Below are 17,942 nucleotides of genomic sequence, written 5' to 3' on the forward strand. Positions count from 1 at the left end.
ATGATACAGCAAAACCCCCCAAATTTGCTTTCCTCAGAGAGAGAGAGAGAAACACCCACAAAGTAAAAAAAGACTCCACAAAAAGGGAACAAGGAACAAGAAATTATCTGTATGAAGGCTGAAATCAAAAGTTTAATGAGATGGATTCTAAGATAAGCCTGGGAAATTATCTATTTCTCATCACACAGAACTTTAAAAGAGTGAAAGATGAACAATGGAAAATGAAATCCATCAACAGAATCTTTTCTGAAGGTTTAACATGTGAACAATCAGAAAACAAGTAGGAAAAAAATATGAGAAAAGTTTTCAGGATGTAAGAATGCCAGTTTCCAGATTAAAAAGGATAAACAGCCCAAGGAATATCATCACAAAACATAATAATGTGGATAAAGTGAAGATTCCAAAACTGTCCAGAGAAAAAACAGATCACATGAAGAACAAAGAACTTGAAATGGCATACTTCTCAAGGCCAAGCTTGAAGAATGGGAAGCTAGGCAGAAGCAGTAATGGTGGTGATGGGGTGTGGGGATGGCAAACTAGCCTACTGCAGAGCCATCTGCCTGCCAAGAACAATTAGAAAAGCTCGAAAAAGTGCTTTAGTTTTTTTTAAGTGTCTTTGGAAGCATCAAAGGCAGAAGAGACCTGGAGGGCCAAAATTCTAGAGACAAAGGAAACTCTGAGAAGTGTGCTGAAACAGTTCTTCTTAGTCATTTACCGATTTGCAGGCAATGGCTATACGGCCAAGAAATTGAAGAGTTTCTGGGAATCTTCTGTGGCTCAAGGGTCAAAACTTGGGCGTTTGGTGCCCATTAAAGAGAAGGCATGCTGAGCTCTCAGTGGGAACTACTAATTGGCTACTCCTTACAAGCAGTGGTGTACCAGGCCTCACAAAGATAGCCCTGATTCAGCCCCATTCCTCATCATGTTAAAGTGACTGATCCTCATTATAACTGCTGTGCTTATTCACTTCAGTCTCTTTGTGACTCTATGGGCCACAGCCTGCCAGGCTCCTCTATCTATGGGATTCTCCAGGCAAGAACACTGGAGAGGGGTGCCACGCCCTCCTCCAGGGGATCTTCCTGAGTCAGAGATCAAACCCAGGGATCAAACCCATGTCTCTTAAGTCTCCTGCATTGGCAGGCGGGTTCTTTACTGCTAGTGCCACCTGGGAAGCCTGACTATAACTGCTAGTCAAAAGCAAAAGTAAATCCTCTCTGGAGGATGACAGAAGCCTCATATTATCTTAATAATTTTTCATCTATCAGTATAATGTCAGGTATTCAACTGAAGAAAAACTTAACAAGCAGAGATGGTTTATTTTCAGTGTCAACTTGTCTGGGTCATGGGGTTAGCAGATATTTGGTCAAACATTATTTTGGGTGTGTCTAGGAGGGCGTTTTGGATGAGATTAAGATTTGTGTCAGTAAGACCTAGTAAAGCAGACTGTCCTCCCCAATGTTAGTGGGCCTCATCCCTCAGTTGAACGTCTGAGGAAAACAGAGAGGTTGAGTAAGAGAGAATTCCTTCGGCTTGCTGACTGTCTTTGAGCTGGGACATTGGTTTTTTCCTGTCTTTGGACTCCAACCGAAATACTGGCTCTTCCAGGGTCTTGAGTTGGCCTGTGTTTGGACTCAAAACTTACACCATTGGCTCTCCTGGGTCTCCAGTTTACTGACTCCAGTTTTTTGGACTTGTCAGCCTCCATAATTGCGTTAGCCAATTCCTTATAGTTAGTCACTTTCTATTGGTTCTGTTTCTATAGAGAACCCTAATATACAAACATACTGAGGAACAAGACAATATAACTAAAACAAAGAAGGAGAAAGCAGAAAAGAAATGTATAAGACACTTAGACAATGGAATTATCAGATACAGTTTTCATTTATTTTTATTTCAATATATCATCTCTGAATTTTTACTTTTTAAGAATAAAATTGTACTTTAAAACACTGTTGACAGTTCAAAGGAGAAAGTCAGACATGAACTTCAAAATAACTGTGATTAACATGATCACAAAATTAAGTGACAAGATGTAGAATTTTAGGAAATAGTAACTATGAAAACAATAAAACGGACACTCTATAAGCAAAAAATAGAATGAATGAAACTGAGAATTCAACAGATGGATTTAAAAGAAGTATATTTATAGCTGAAGAGAGGGTTACTGAACTAGAAAATAGGAAAGAACAGCCAGATTGAAGCAGCGAGAGGAAAAAAAGTAACTATGTGAAAGTTATACCTCAATTTAAAAAATAAGCTCAAAAATCTAGTAGGGAGAATCATATAAATATGCAATACCTATAATGCAAGTTGGAATACACAAGAATTTTGAGAAAAAGGGTTATAAAGGAAGGACAGTAAAAATGACTGGGAAGAATCATGAAAGAGTTCACAAAGAAGTTTGTATTGAGATGACTTGAAATGGTAGATAGAAGCCATCTGTTAGGTATGGTAGGAAAAACAGAAAGGAAGTGGACATATGAGTTATTAATACGAGATAATAATAGTTAGGAGGGAGTACTAAGTATGTACAGGGCAGGCATAGGGACTATGACCAAAGGGGACAAGTTGAGGCCACCTCCCTCAGAGGACCTTCAGGAGAATTCCCCTGGCACCCTGATGATCAGAATCAGCCCCAAGATTTTATGAAATCACTTCTGAATCCATGTCAATCAGCATTCAGCACAACATGACTGAAGGCCCTCTGCAGTAGGCACAAGAAGCTCCTCCGCACTTTTCTGAGAGTAGCAAGTTATGAAAGAGGAAAAGGTTGACTCTCTAACACTAAGCTTGGCTTACACAGAAGCGCCCACAACTATGCAGGTGAGGAGATACAATTATTGGTTGCAGTGGAGTTTCTGGATTGTCTACAGACTTCATTTGTGTGTTGTTACCTCTGGTCTCTGTATGACTGACAATGGGAAACTATTTACTGTCTGGTTTCCGAGGAACAGGTTGTCAGAAACGATGCTGGCCTTCAGTCTTTATCCATTTGTCAGTACATCTCCCTGATAACTGATAAAATCTAGCTTCTTCCCAACCAAACACAATTGGTCTGAACTGGCTCGGATCGTCAGATCTCAAAGCAACCACATTTCGTTCTTGTGAAGCATCTTTCATTTAGTGCCTGCTAGGCTTTTTCCACTTCAGGGAATTTTTTGAGGCCTACATTGCATATTGTTCACAGATTTTCCATAATAGCAAGAAGGGAGGGTAGACCAGCCTCATGCACACAGGGAAACCATATTAAAGAGTCTTTTCCTTTCTTAACCATCACATTCATAGTTCTTATCTCCACAAACTGACAGACCTGCAAAGAATCTTCTGGCTGGGATAAACAATAGCCACAAAAAACCAATTTCACAGAATTTTGCTCATCTGTTTCCACTTTCTTCTGTTGTCTCTTCACTGACTGCTATGTTCCATCCACTGGGGCTCAGAATCTGTTCTTCTGTGAGCATCCAGTTCATTGGCATAATAAGGTCTGAATGTAGCAAGGCACTAGCTATGCTTTTCAGACCTGTATCCATCCAACTGCCAGGTTATTCACAAAGACAACAACTGTGACTTAGCATGTGCCACTTGCTCGCTCACACCCCAGGGCCTCTTAAAGTCCTAGCAATTATGAAACTTACAGTCTGATGAGATTTGAAATAGGTCTGCTTCACCCTAGCAGTCGGATTGAACGATGATGCTGATCCCAACCTGTGATTTTGTTATCACATGCAAAAATTAATAACAATCATGAGGCAAGCCAACAAAATATATACCGATCCACAACCCAAATTATTTTGTGAAGGGGGAGAAGGCAGGGTTTATTAAAAAAAAAATTGCAAGGAATGGAAAAAGCCTAACTAATTGAGTGAGTTCAGTTCAGCTCAGTTCAGTTGCTCAGCCGTGTCTGACTCTTTAGGACTCCAAGAACTGCAGCACGCCAGGCTTCCCTGTCCATCACCAACTCCCGGAGCTTGCTCAAACTGAATGGAGTGGGATGAGTTAAAAAGCTAGGATGGCTGCTACTGCTGAAGATGCTGCTACTGACTGAGAGTCACTATTGGTTTCAGGGGTGGGTTTTCCTGCAGAGAAACCATGAAGTTGATGCTACCCTTTCTTTCCCCCTGTGATTGTTATCTCTTGCTGTGGAACAAGTTACCAAAAACTTCACCTCTCTGAACCAACTTTCTGTTATGAAGTCATAAAATCAAACTGCTTTTTAAAAAAGGAAAGAAAACATATAACCATTAAATTATTACAAAAATATGTGCCATTAAAAGAAAATTTTAAGGGTCAAAATCACTCCAAAACACAACACTCAAACACAACCTCTGTATTCATTTTATTTTCAAGCTTCTAAATGCATGTTATCTCTTGATATATAGTTGTGCTCTACATTCTCTTTATTATTATAGCATCTTTAATATTCTACAATTATCTTTCATGTCTTAGAATGTCTTTTGAAAATATACTTTTAATAATTGCACATTACATATTCAAACTTTCCCTCATAGTTGGACATTAGGATGTTTACAATTTTTGATACAATAAATAATATTTGTACATGAATGTGTTCTTTACTTTTGAGATGAGTTTCTTAATATAGATTCCAAAGAAAAGAATTAGTAGGCTCAAAGGCTATGAACACTTTTCATAGGAATTATTTTTTTCTGATAACACATGATCATTGCAAAAAGTAGAAACAATATAGTCTCTACTTCCTATACACCCTTACTTCTACTGCCCCTAGAGACAACCACTGTAAGCCACATGGTATTCACCTGTTCAGACTTTCTAAAAATGCATACAGAGGTAGACACACACAACACTGAACTTTTTCTTTAAAATACTGCATTAGCAGCAACTCATTTTGATAACTGTTGAGGTACATTCATCAAATATCAAGTACTACCATAGTCAATAGGGTCACTATTAACTATTACCATACACTAGTTTATTAAGCACTGTGTCATACATTGTGCTAAGTACACATCTCTGGATAGACTTTATTGTAACTCTTCCTCAGTGAATTATCTGTACATGTCCTTTGTATCTTTATCTAAGAAGCTGGTGTTCTTCTTCCTGATGTCCACAAATTCTTTTTTAATAATAAGACTAGTTAGTGGCTGAGAACATGGACTCTGGAGTCAAACAAATGTGTGTTCAAATTCTAGCACATCCCTGATACGCTGCCTAACCTTGAAAAAGTTACTTCTGTCCTTCTAAGTCTCAGTTTCCTCATGTATAAAATGGGAAAAGAATAGCCTCCTTCAAGAGTTGTTGAAAGAATTAAGTAAGGTCCTTAAATTATAATTATAGTAATATAATAAATAATAATTATAGTAAAATGGCTAATAATAATTTAATCTTTAATTATACTAAATATCTACCAGGAAATTAAATATCTTAAATACATGCTAATAAATAACAGTACACTTTTTAAAAAAATTTTTTCTTTTTTTTTTTTTTTATAAATTTATTTATTTTAGTTGGGGGCTAATTACTTTACAATATTGTAGTAGTTTTTGCCATACATTGACATGAATCAGCCATGGGTTTACATGTGTTCCCCTTCCTGGACCCCCCACCCACCTCCCTCCCCATCCCATCCCTCTGGGTCATCCCATTGCCCCGGCCCTGAGCCCTTGTCTCATGCATCGAACATGGAATGGTGTTCTGTTTCACATATGATAATATACATGTTTCAATGCTATTGTCCCAGAACGTCCCACCCTCACCTTCTCCCTCAGAGTCCATAAAATTGTTCTATGCATCTGTGTCTCTTATTCTGTCTCGCATATAGGGTTATCGTTACCATCTTTCAAATTCCATATATATGCATTAGTATACTGTATTGTTACCTTCCTGAAATTTACAAATATATTAACTTCCATGATTGGAAAGAAAAGCCTTTAATTTAAAGAAAGGACTCACAAACCAACTGTAAAACAACATTCGGGGGACTAAGAAAATCTGAATATGAACTATATTAGATAATACCATGAATTTTGTTAGGTGTGATGACATGGTAGTTATGTAAGAAAAAAATTCTTAAAAGATACACAGTGAAGTTTTTAGGGGTGAAATATGAGGGCTTTAATTTAACTGAAAATATCTGAAGAAAAAAAATAGGTAAAGAGAAAATATTAGTAGCTATGTTAATTCAGATAATGGCTATCTGGATATTTATTATACATTTTTTTTCATTCGAAATTTTTCATAATAAAACTTTTAAGTGATCAATTTTAAAAGACATCTTTTTTTCCCTTTCCATTAATATTAGTTTAGATGATAATATTCACACTTCTACCAAAATGGACTGAAACTGAAGAATACACCGTAAACTGCTTAAAAACCCCTCCCAGGCTATGCCTAAGTTTCACCCTTACAAGCTGGGGCACCAGGGATTAAATAAAGGTCCTCTTCTGTCACCAGGAGAATATTCTCAAAACTTGTTGCAATGCCACATATATAATTAACTTCATTGCCTAAACATATAAAAATATAGACAGTGGAGTTTGCTGGAATGCAGAGAGTCTGCAAAGCATATGACTGAGAACTTACACACAAAAAAGCAGGGCTTAAATCAGCATCCACTGACAGATCTCTGCTACCTTGCTGCTTAAATCTTGGAACTTAAGACTTCAAAGAAATGAGAATGAAATATAGTCCCATCCCAGGCCTGAATCACTGAAATGAGAAAATCTGTCTTGGTAATGCTGTTTCCCTGTATCAACATCTTTACTCAAGGGAACTAGCTGTACTTGTAGATAAGATCCTGGGTGCAAAGAACTAGAACACATGAAATACAGAAAAGAAGATGTTTCTTTTAGAGAACTTGATAAATATTCCTCCCGCTTCGAAGGAATAATATGAGAACACAGAGATGACATGTCATGAAAAGACCAAGTACAGATTTAATTGTCCATAATATCTTGAACCTAACAGAACCAGAAGGTATTAGGAAGAGGTGGCAAGAATACACAGAACTATACAAAAAAGATCTTCATGACCCAGATAATCATGATGGTGTGATCACTCACCTAGAGCCAGACATCCTGGAATGTGAAATCAAGTGGGCCTTAGGAAGCATCACTACGAATAAAGCTAGTGGAGGGGATGGAATTCCAGTTGAGCTAATTCAAATCCTGAAAGATGATGCTGTGAAAGTGTTGCGCTCAATATGCCAGCAAATTTGGAAAACTCAGCAGTGGCCACAAGACTGGGAAAGGTCAGTTTTCATTCCAATCTCAAAGAAAGGCAATGCCAAAGAATGCTCAAACTACTGCACAATTGCACTCATCTCACACACTAGTAAAATAATGCTCAAAATTCTCCAAGCCAGGCTTCAGCAATATGTGAACTGTGAACTTCCAGATGTTCAAGCTGGGTTTAGAAAAGGCAGGAACCAGAGATCAAACTGCCAACATCTGCTGGATCATCAGAAAAGCAAGAGAGTTCCAGAAAAACATCTATTTCTGCTTTATTGACTATGCCAAAGCCTTTGACTGTGTGGCTCACAATAAACTATGGAAAATTCTGAAAGAGACGGGCATACCAGACCACCTGACCTGCCTCTTGAGAAACCTGTACGCAGGTTAGGAAGCAACCGATAGAACTGGGCATGGAACAACAGATTGGTTCCAAATAGGAAAAGGAGTATGTCAAGGCTATATATTGTCACCTTGCTTATTCAACTTACATGGAGAGTACATCATGAGAAACGCTGGGATGGAAGAACCACAAGCTGGAATCAAGATTGCCAGGAGAAATATCAATAACCTCAGATATGCGGATGACACCACCCTTATGGCAGAAAGTGAAGAACTAAAAAGCCTCTTGATGAAAGTAAAAGAGGAGAGTGAAAAAGTTGGCTTAAAGCTCAACATTCAGAAAACTAAGATCATGGCATCTGGTCCCATCACTTCATGGGAAATAGATGGGGAAACAGTGGAAACAGTGTCAGACTTTATTTTGAGGGGCTCCAAAATCACTGCAGATGGTGACTGCAGCCATGAAATTAAAAGATGCTTACTCCTTGGAAGGAAAGTTATGACCAACCTAGATAGCATATTTAAAAGCAGAGACATTACTTTGTCAACAAAGGTCCGTCTAGTCAAGGCTATGGTTTTTCCAGTAGTCATGTATGGATGTGAGAGTTGGACTGTGAAGAAAGCTGAGTGCCAAAGAATTGATGGTTTTGAACTGTGGTGTTGGAGAAGACTCTTGAGAGTCCCTTGGACTGCAAGGAGATCCAACCAGTCCATCCTAAAGAAGGTCAGTCCTGGGTGTTCATTGGAAGGACTGATGTTGAAGCTGAAACTCCAATACTTTGGCCACCTCATGCGAAGAGTTGACTCACTGGAAAAGACCCTGATGCTGGGAAGGATTGGGGGCAGGAGGAGGAGGGGATGACAGAGGATGAGATGGCTGGATGGCATCACCAACTCGATGGACATGAGTTTGGATAAACTGAGGGAGTTGGTGATGGACAGGGAGGCCTGGCGTGCTGCGATTCATGGGGTCGCAAAGAGTCGGATACGACTGAGTGACTGAACTGAACATCTTGAACATTCTACGTTCCAAGCTTTTGGAGAAAGTTCTAGTTCTCAAACTAGAGCATGCACCAGAATCACCTGCATGCATGTGTGCTTAGTTGTGTCCAACTCTTTGTGACCCAAGGACTGTAGCCCACCATGTTCCTCTGTCCATGGAATTGTCCAGGCAAGAATACTGGAGTGGTAGCCATTTCCTTCTCCATGGGATCTTCCTGATCCCAGGATCAAAGCCAGGTCTCCTGCATTACAGGCAGATTCTTTACCATCTGAGCTACCAGGGAAACCCCAGAATCATCTACAGTACTTGTTAAAAACACCGATTGGTGGGTTCCAGGCCTACAGTTTAAGATTCTTAAGTGGTGCCGAATAATTTGCATTTCTATTCGATCCCTGATGATGCTGATACCGCTTTGAGAACTAACAGCTCAGATAGATGAATCTAAAGCCTTATGTCATCAAATATATTCTACTCACAACTACTCCTGGACCAAGAAGAGTGCTTAGTTGCTCAGGAGTGTCCAACTCTTTGCAACTCTATGGACTGTAGCAGCCAGGCTCCTCTCTCCATGGAATTTTCCAGGTAAGAATACTGCAGTGGGTTGCCATTTCCTCCTCCAGGGGATCTTCCCAACCCAGGGATCAAAACTGTATCTGCTGACTCTCCTGCATTGGCAGGACAATTCTTTACCACTGAGCCACCTGGGAAGCCCCAAGAAGAGGTGGTGATAAAATGTGTTCAAGCAGTAAATGTAAGGCTTTCTCTGGCTAGTAGCGACTTCACTTCATCTGCCCTATCTGTAGTGAGGTAGTAAACATATCTCACTAACTCCTAATATATACTGAACTTTTAAGAGGATGCGGAGAATTTTCCATATCTGATAGTCTATCATGGACCAGAAATACTAAAATGGCTCAATTTTTAAATCTGAAAAGTGTTCAGAAATTCTCAGATGAAATGCATTAGATAAAGTACTAAGTATTAACATGCATGAAGAAGGTTCTATTATAAACTCCTGTTTTCACTTTCTTGCAGCTTTCGAAAAAATTAGCCCTTTGTGGTGAAATTTTCCATGCTTGGTTTCAGCCCAAAGGTGATTTTTTTTTTTTGCAAAGTTTGAGAAAAATATATTAAATAGTTTTTGAGTTATGAAAAGATGAAAAAAGCCCACACAATTTTTCCACTTTGAAAGCAATTTCAGAATCTTTTTTTAATATGCAGATAACTGAAAAATGGCTGAAGCTGAAACTTTCCACATGTCTAGTTTTCATCAAGGCAGTCTATAGGTAATTCAGAAAAGACAATGTGTGTGTGTGTGCACACATAAACAGACAACAAATATTTATTTAAAATATACATACATGGTTAGAAAAATAGCATGTCATCATACTCTGTACAAGCCTTCCCCAGAATAGGGGGTTTATGAGAGTCTTTCACAAGCCAGAGTAGTTGTTGACTGCCTGACCCCTGTGGTTTTCTTGCACCAGGGTTCACTAATGGGTCATGTAGACACAACTGTAGAACTACTGTGCACTGTGTTTGCAGAATCTTCCAATTCCCTTCACATTCTATCCTTCCTTTTGCCCCAGCTCAATTCTAGGTTTCTGCTTCACTGTCTTTAGAGTTTTTCTGCCCTTGCCTGTGCCTCAGTACCAACTCCCTTGAACTTCCATGATCCAGACATTCAGCTATGTTCTTGCTTCTCCCAATTCTCTCTTCCTTCCCTCAAAAGCATTCACCCACTTCCCACTAAAACCCTCCTTGTGTATTTGAAGAACTCAAGTCTTAAAGAAATAACAGTTGAAACCTTAAGTTTAGGTCAAATAGGTTTTGATGGTTTGTCAAAGTAATTTGCTCTAATTATTTATAATCATAACTTTCCTAACTAACTCACCTGAAGGCCAACGATGGGAAAGCTAGAGAACAGAATATAAAGTCCTTGTTTTGCCATTTACTAGCTAACTAACATATGGATAATATATAACTCCTTGGAACTTTGTTCTCCTTATCTGTAAAATAGGAAAAGATTAGGTTGTTAATAACTTTGTTACATGTGAACATGTTTTGTAAATTTCAAATGAATGTTGGATAAACTGTGTTAGTAATGACAGTAACTTCAATTTTTAACTGTTTCAAGTTTCTGGGCTCATATGAAGAACCAAGCACAAGGCACAAAAACCCTTTTGCAAGGACATGAAGATTGAGAAAAATCTAAGTATTAAGTGTGTAGGCTTAAAGGACAAAGAGGAGAAAATCTGTTTCAATAAACATTTCTATTTCATTTTCAGCATCTCTCTCTCTGCATGGGCTATTCTCACCAGCAGATGCTAAATTCTCTCCCACTTACAGGGAAAAGATGTTTCCTTGATCAACTTGTTCCTTAAATTATCATCTTATTTTCTCCACTTCACCGGCCAATTCCTGGATCACCTAACTTTCTTCAACCTCCTTCTCCCATTATTTCACTAAAAGTGTTCTCTTCTAGGTTATCAATGACCTTCCGATTACCAATACCAGAAGCTTTAAATTTTCCTTCTCTTCAACTGTAGTTACACTCAACTTCTTTACCTTATCCCAGTTACCTACTCCTAACACACCATCCTCAAATGTATTGTTTCTGATTCTGTGGGTCAGGAATTCAAATAGGGCTCAGCTAGACTTTGGCTGCACATGGCATAGACTTGGGTCACTTACCTAGCTGCTTCCCATAGCAGGTGGAAAGTTTAAGGTTTCACTCACTTCTGGGGCCTCATGATCCTGTTCTGTATGGCCAGGCTGGGCTTCCTCATAGTTTGGTGGTCTCACGGTTGCTAAACTTCTAATTTGGCATCTGGCTTCCAAGAGGGAGAAAAATGGAAGCCCCCAGTCCCCTTAAGGCCTGGGTTTGGAAGTACCAGAACATCCTCTCCTCCGTATCCCATTGGTGAAACCAGATCACATACCCAGCCCAAATTCAACGGGGAAAGGAAGGAGACTCACCTCCTGAGAAAGGAATGGCAAAGAATCTGTGATCGTCTTTAATCTACCACATACCTATGCCTTTCCAGACATTCTCCTTTCTCTTTTCTTCACTTCTGTGGCATACCCTAGTCGAGGTTAATGACCTTCAAGTTTCTTATCTTGACCCACAATAAGATATACATTCTACATTGTAACCTAGGATATCAACACATACTCATAAAAAGTGAAATAAACATTCCACAATACATATCTTTATAACAATAAAATTAATATTTTCTATTTTATTTTGCTTTATTTTACTTTTGTTATTTTTAAATGCTGTTTTATTGTTTACAAACGTACGTTTCCTTTCTCTGAAGAGGACTGTACTCCACGGCCTCCCTGTTGGCAGACTTGTTCATGTGACTTCTTGCATCCAGTGTAGTATGAGGAGTGACAAATGTCACTTCCAGGCAGAAATTTTAAAATGTAAAGTGTGGCTCACTATTTCCCCTTTATTCTCTGCCATGAGAAGCTATCTCATCAACCTGGGTTCTGGAACAAGAGAATTCTCTCCACGGAGAGAATTACACCAGGGCAGCCTATCCTCAAAGAGTGGTAAACAAATCTTTATTGTTAAAAGCCACTGACACTGTGTTACCAAGGCATAGTATACCGTATCTTGACTAATCCGCAGGCTCCAACCCACTGAAGTGAATTCAGGATCCACTAATGGATTGCAGCCAATTGTCTGGAAAATTATTATAAATTTTGCCTTTTTCTCTGCGTCCTCCTCTCTGTTCTCCTTTCCACCAAATGAAGTCATTTTCCTAATATACATCTATGACCTGTTTCTTTTCTCTCTTTAACAATTTCCCTGGGTGAATCCTGTCTATTGTCTTCATTATTTCTCATCTGAACTAGCCAATTTGCCTATTCACTTGGTTGTTCACTTTTGATTCTATGCTGTCTTTCCATTTCATTTCCTTTTCACTGAGAAGTTAATTTACCCAATGCATGACTATTATTATCACAGGTCCTTCAGTGGCTCCACGCTGTCCAGAAAATAGAATCCAAACTCTCTGGCACTTGCACTCTATCAGCCTAGGTTCCCCTGCCCCACTGCTCCCTTCATGCACACTGTGCTGCATCCAAACCCAACCACCTACAGTGCCCAGAGATAAAAATCGTTTCTCTCTTTTTTTTCATACATTTCCTACTGCTTAGAACGGATAGCAACTCCCACCTTGCCCAAAAAAAACCCCATCAAATTCTATTTCTAAATACTGACTCATCCTTCCTCTGCTCAAACACCTGCTCTTCAATGATGCTTTTGTTTGATCTTCTCAGTTAGAGGTCACCTCTCTTCAAAACACTCAGAGCCTCGTGATACTTCATTTTGCCTTCTGCTTCTTATCAATTAATCTAGGGACAGGACTCTTGACAACAGTTACTTTGAGAAATGAATTATCTCCTACTCTTCCCCCACTTCTGGATTATCTTGACTGTTGAACACAACTTAGTGTAACCATATAAATGTTTCTCACAAGCACGTCTAACTCTGCAGACAAGCAGGTTCACCAGAATAGTGTAAGTATACCACAAGCTCAATGATCTCATTTCTTTCAGAGCATTTGAATTTATTTTGTCCTAACTTAGATGAGATGTACTTCTGATTCAACACACAGATGAGATGATCCAACATGCTATTTTAACTCTTTTGGTAAAGTTTTTCAAGCTTCTTAGCTGTACTTGTGGTGTGTTTTGAGTATCTCACTAAAATACTAAAATTTTGATTATCTACATACATCACTGGGGTACTCATAATAAACCAAAGAAAGTAAGCTATTTTATTATTTCTCTAAGAAATGTCAAAATCCATTTACTTAATTTTGCCAGTTTTACTCTTGTATCTTCATTTAAGATGTTTTCATTTTTTACTTGAAAAAAAATTCTAACGAGTATCTGTTTTCTCTATTTGCAGCAAATCAGTAGCAACAAAGTATAAGTAGGGAGCAGAAATGGTATCTAACACTGAGAGAGATGGAATAACTATAAAATAAACAGACATGAGAATTCTTTTTTAAAAAAGCACTGTCATCTAAGAAATTTCAGGACATGGGCAAAATCCCTTTAACTGTATTTTACTGTATAATAGTATCAAAATGATGTCCTTGAATCATTAGGGAAAAGTTCTTCCATAATAAACATACATTGTTGAAGAAGGCAGATAAGTTAAAAATATGTTTTAGACAAGTTTTTACCCAAATGAATAAAATAGTCTGGGGCTTTAAAGAGTAAGTTTAAGTAATCTAGAAATTTCATTTAGAGAGAAGGTATTTTTGGCAACCAGATAGACAAAGGAAGCTCTATGGTATTGTGCATTTTCCCCAAGGAAGGCCAAATAATATAAAAAATCAAGTTTTGAAGGATCTGGTACCCTTGGAAAGGGAGGAAGTGTTATCATTAAATGCCATATAAATTGTTAGAGGAAAATAAAAGTTAAATGAATTTCACTTCATGACTTAGTGCACAGTTAAGAATCGGGGGCTCTCAACTCCCAACCTTGAACTTTATGCAACTTTTTGGAAGAATCAGATGGTACATTTTGAACACACAAAGGACTGATTTAAAGGAAAGTTCTAGATAGTGAGATGATTACATTTTTATTCCCATGTCATCCCTTCTGCCCCACATTGCTAGAGCAGTATTCATGTGGTTCAGATGGTAAAGAATCTGCCTGCAATGCAGGAGACCAGGGTTCGATCCCTGGGGTTGAGGTCCCCTAGAGGAAGGCATGGCACTCCACTCCAGTATTCCTGCCTGGAGAATTTAATGGACAGAGGAGCCTGGTGAGCTACAGTCCATGGGGTTACAAAGAGTCAGACATGACTGAGCGACTAATACTTTTTTCTTCTTCATTTATGGGGTCTATTATTCCATGAGCTACAATGTAATGAGTTGCATGGAGCTAGTTGTGTACACTCCAGGAACATTCCATACCATCTGGAGGCTCTGCCACCATCCAAAGATTTAGAGAACCATCAGGTATCTTCTTTAGACTTTCTTTATACCCACAGCTGGGCTTCCCTGGTGGCTAAGTAGTAAGACTCTGCCTGCCAATGCAAGAGACATGGGTTCAATCCTTGGATCAGGAAGATCCCCTGGAGAAGGAAATGGTAACCCACTCCAGTATTCTTGCCTGGGAAATCCCATGGACAGAGGAGCCTGGCGGGCTATAGTCCATGGGGTCACAAAAGAGTTGGACACGACTTAGCTACTAAACAACAACAACATATACACAGTTATTGTAATCATATCTTACCCCTAGATTAAGATAGAGCCAAGGCTCAATCCTGGCAAGGCATTTTTCTCTCCATTTCTACCTATAAAATTAAAGATGGGACTAGACTGTCTCTAAAGATCTTACTAATCTGAAATTGTGTTTATTATTTTGAGTCATGACAGTGCTATTGAACAATCTTCCAATTATCTATTTTCTCAAGTTTCTTTTAAAAATTCTTTATTCTGGACATTCATGTCAAAATATATGAAGACTTTCTATAATTCTACCAAATTTGCTTAAAGAAACAAACAAAATTTTTAATATGAGATTTTTAAGAGTGAGTCAATTATTTCCTTCAGTATATTAAAAAATAGGTCAGACATTATGTGTAAAATATACAGTAAGTCTCTTAAAATGATTTTATGACCATAGTTTCCTATCATTAGTTACAAAAATATTATAAAGAACTGAACCAAAATAAAACCAAATAAACCAGCTACTAAACTACACATATGTCCTCAAAAATCTTATGGGAGTCAAATATTCCAGTAAAAATAACATAAGAGATGGAAACACAAGTTTCTTATTATCACACTTCATATGTTGTAAAACATAACAGCTAACTTATTTTTGGCAAAATGATTAGGGATTGCAACACTCTGGCTAATACAAACTTATTTGATTGTCAAATACATCCTAAATGGAGCGTATCATGCTAACTTCAGGCATGCAGGCACTGTGCCGTCTGAGATTAGGCCGGAGACACTGACATTTCAACACTTCAGCAGGGATCACACCACCATTAGCTGGGCCAGGTGTTTAAAGAGGGGTGTGTATTGGGGGGAGGACTTCAACAGTGCAGTTAACTGAAACCAGATAAAGCTTTTGAATAATAATAATAAAAAAAATCATACAGATGTTCGCCCTCCTCCCCGGGTAACCTTTATGGACAATTTATTGCACGCGCTATTTTCTAGAGTATACCCTTTATAAGAAAACACAGCCTCCTGTGTTTCTCTGGAAACTCTATAATCACAGCATGAGTTATGTCTCCACAATTAGACTAGGTTAAGCTCATGTTTCATCTGCCTTTTCTATTTTCACCTCTATTCCTGCAAGGGCAGAAACACCTGAAAGCAGATCCTTAATGAGAAAGTGATTGAGCTGAGGAAGCTGCAAGAAGCTACATTAACTGTAAGATGCAGGGTACTACTTCTTTCCCAACAGATATGTGAACACAAGCCAAAAAAGAAAGAGAAGTTCAAAACAAATGTGCCCAACAACTATTTTCAAATATGCACAGGAAAAATTAAACATTACATGCAGAATGGATGTGGAGCAAACGAACAAAAACTGAAAGGAAAGATCGCTAAGTTAACAAATCGAAGGACTCAGAAATGGATCTTTTCTTTCCTATGTTTACAGCATAGTGTATTTGTCAGGGTTCCCCAGAGAAACAGACTCCAAACATTTATTATAGGGATTGGCTCACACATTCAGAGAGGCTAAGAGGTCCCACACCACATGCTACCTGCAAGCTGGAAACCAGGAAAGTGAGTTGTATAATTCAGTCCGAGTTCAAAAACCTGAGAACCAGCGGAATAGGTGAGGCCGAAGGCTTGAGACCTGGAACTACAATGTCACAGGGCAGGAAAAGATGGCTGTCTCAACTCTAGGAGAGAGAAAGAAAGAATCTGCCCTTCCTGGAGTTTTTGCTCTATTTATGCCCTCAACAGACTGGATGATGTCCACCCACCATGGTCAGGGCAGATCTTTTTTACTCAGTCCAGTTCAAATGCTAATTTTTTTCTGGTCCTCACAGACATACTCAGAAATGTTTTACTAACTATCTGAGTATCCCTTAGACCAATCAGGCTGACATGTAAAACTAACCATCACAAATAATAGTGCTATTATTATTTCAAACATGCAAGTACACTTTCAAAAATGGTTTTAAAGCTTTTGAAACACCTGGAACAACTAATAACCAAAAATTATACTTCATATCAGTTTGCTACATTTTATTTGACAGGACCAAGTTACTTCCTACACCAGGAAAGGTATTTGGTATTTTAATTTATATATATGCCTATATATCCACATGTTGACAGTACGTCACACAAGTGAAATCCTAACTGGTATAGTGGTGGGGTGGGCAGTCTCTGACTTGGCCCCCAGTGATCCTCCCCTTTTAATATTCATGCTTTAGTATACTCTGCTCCCCATGAGTTTGGGCTGGATTTAGTAATTTGTTTCTAACAAAGAGAATACTGTAAAAGGAATGAGATATCATTTCTGTAATTAAGTTATGGTCTGTGACTTCCATCTTGCCAGCAGACTCTTTCTCTGGCTCTTCTCCCAGACTTGCTCTGATGGGGCAAGTTAGAGAGGCCCACCTTCTAAGGAACTGAGGGTGGCCTCTACCCAACTGCCAGTGGTGAACTGAGGCCCTCAGTCCAACAAACTTGAAGGAGTGAACTGAGGCAGATTCTCCTCAGTTCAGTTCTTCACATGAGACCATGGCCCTGGAAGACACTTTGATTAGAGTCTTGTGAGAGACCCTGAACCAGAGGACCTAGCCAAGTTGTGACCAGATCCACAGAAACTGGGAGAGAATAAATGTGTAGTGCTTTATACTGTTAAGTTTTGAGCTGAGATTACTAACACAGTAGTTAACCTAATGACTGAGCCAGTGCTTCTAGTTATTTCCACTATGATAATAATAGCTAATACTTATATAAAACTTTTAAGTTCTAGGTATCATTCTTTATATGAAAGAAAGTGAAAATGAAGTTGCTCAGTCGTGTCTGACTCTTTGTGACCCCATGGACTGTAGCCTACTAGGCTCCTCCGTCCATGGGATTTTCCAGGCAAGAGTACTGGAATGGGTTGCCATTTCCTTCTCCAGGAGATCTTTCTGACCCAGGGATTGAACCGGGGTCTCCCACATTGTAGGCAGATGCTTTTACCATCTGAGCCACCATCCTTTATATAATTTCTCACAAAGTCCTTTGAAGAACATATTACTATCCCCCTTTTACAGATGAGGAAACAAAGGTACAGAGAGATTCAATAACTTGCCCAAGGTCACACAAGCAATGTAAGGCAGCAACTGTCTGAATCTAGGGGTCTTGTTTCCAGGAGTCATAGCAACCGTGCAAAGAGA

The 17,942-nt window shown here is 38.8% G+C and overlaps 1 protein-coding gene across 30 annotated transcripts in view; it reads right to left on the reverse strand.

Moving 5' to 3' along the window:
- The window catches only part of LDAH (lipid droplet associated hydrolase), a 102,049-nt gene that overhangs the window by 48,623 nt on the left and 35,484 nt on the right, over positions 1-17,942 (reverse strand). For 3 of the 30 annotated variants that reach the window (XR_014083003.1, XR_014083004.1, XR_014083005.1), the window contains exon 5: positions 10,445-10,559. The exons of 23 other annotated variants lie outside the window; for them this stretch is intronic. The gene's annotated coding sequence lies outside the window, so the exon portion shown is untranslated. Of the gene's footprint in view, positions 1-10,444; positions 10,560-11,244; positions 11,385-11,583; positions 11,707-17,942 lie in introns of all 30 variants that reach the window. 4 more of the 30 variants (XR_014083009.1, XR_014083010.1, XR_014083011.1 and 1 more) reach the window with 3 other exon arrangements.

The sequence above is a fragment of the Giraffa tippelskirchi genome, chromosome 4, assembly GCF_054371585.1.
Source record: "Giraffa tippelskirchi isolate mGirTip1 chromosome 4, T2T-mGirTip1v1.2.pri, whole genome shotgun sequence".
In the NCBI taxonomy this organism is placed as follows: Eukaryota; Metazoa; Chordata; class Mammalia; order Artiodactyla; family Giraffidae; genus Giraffa; species Giraffa tippelskirchi.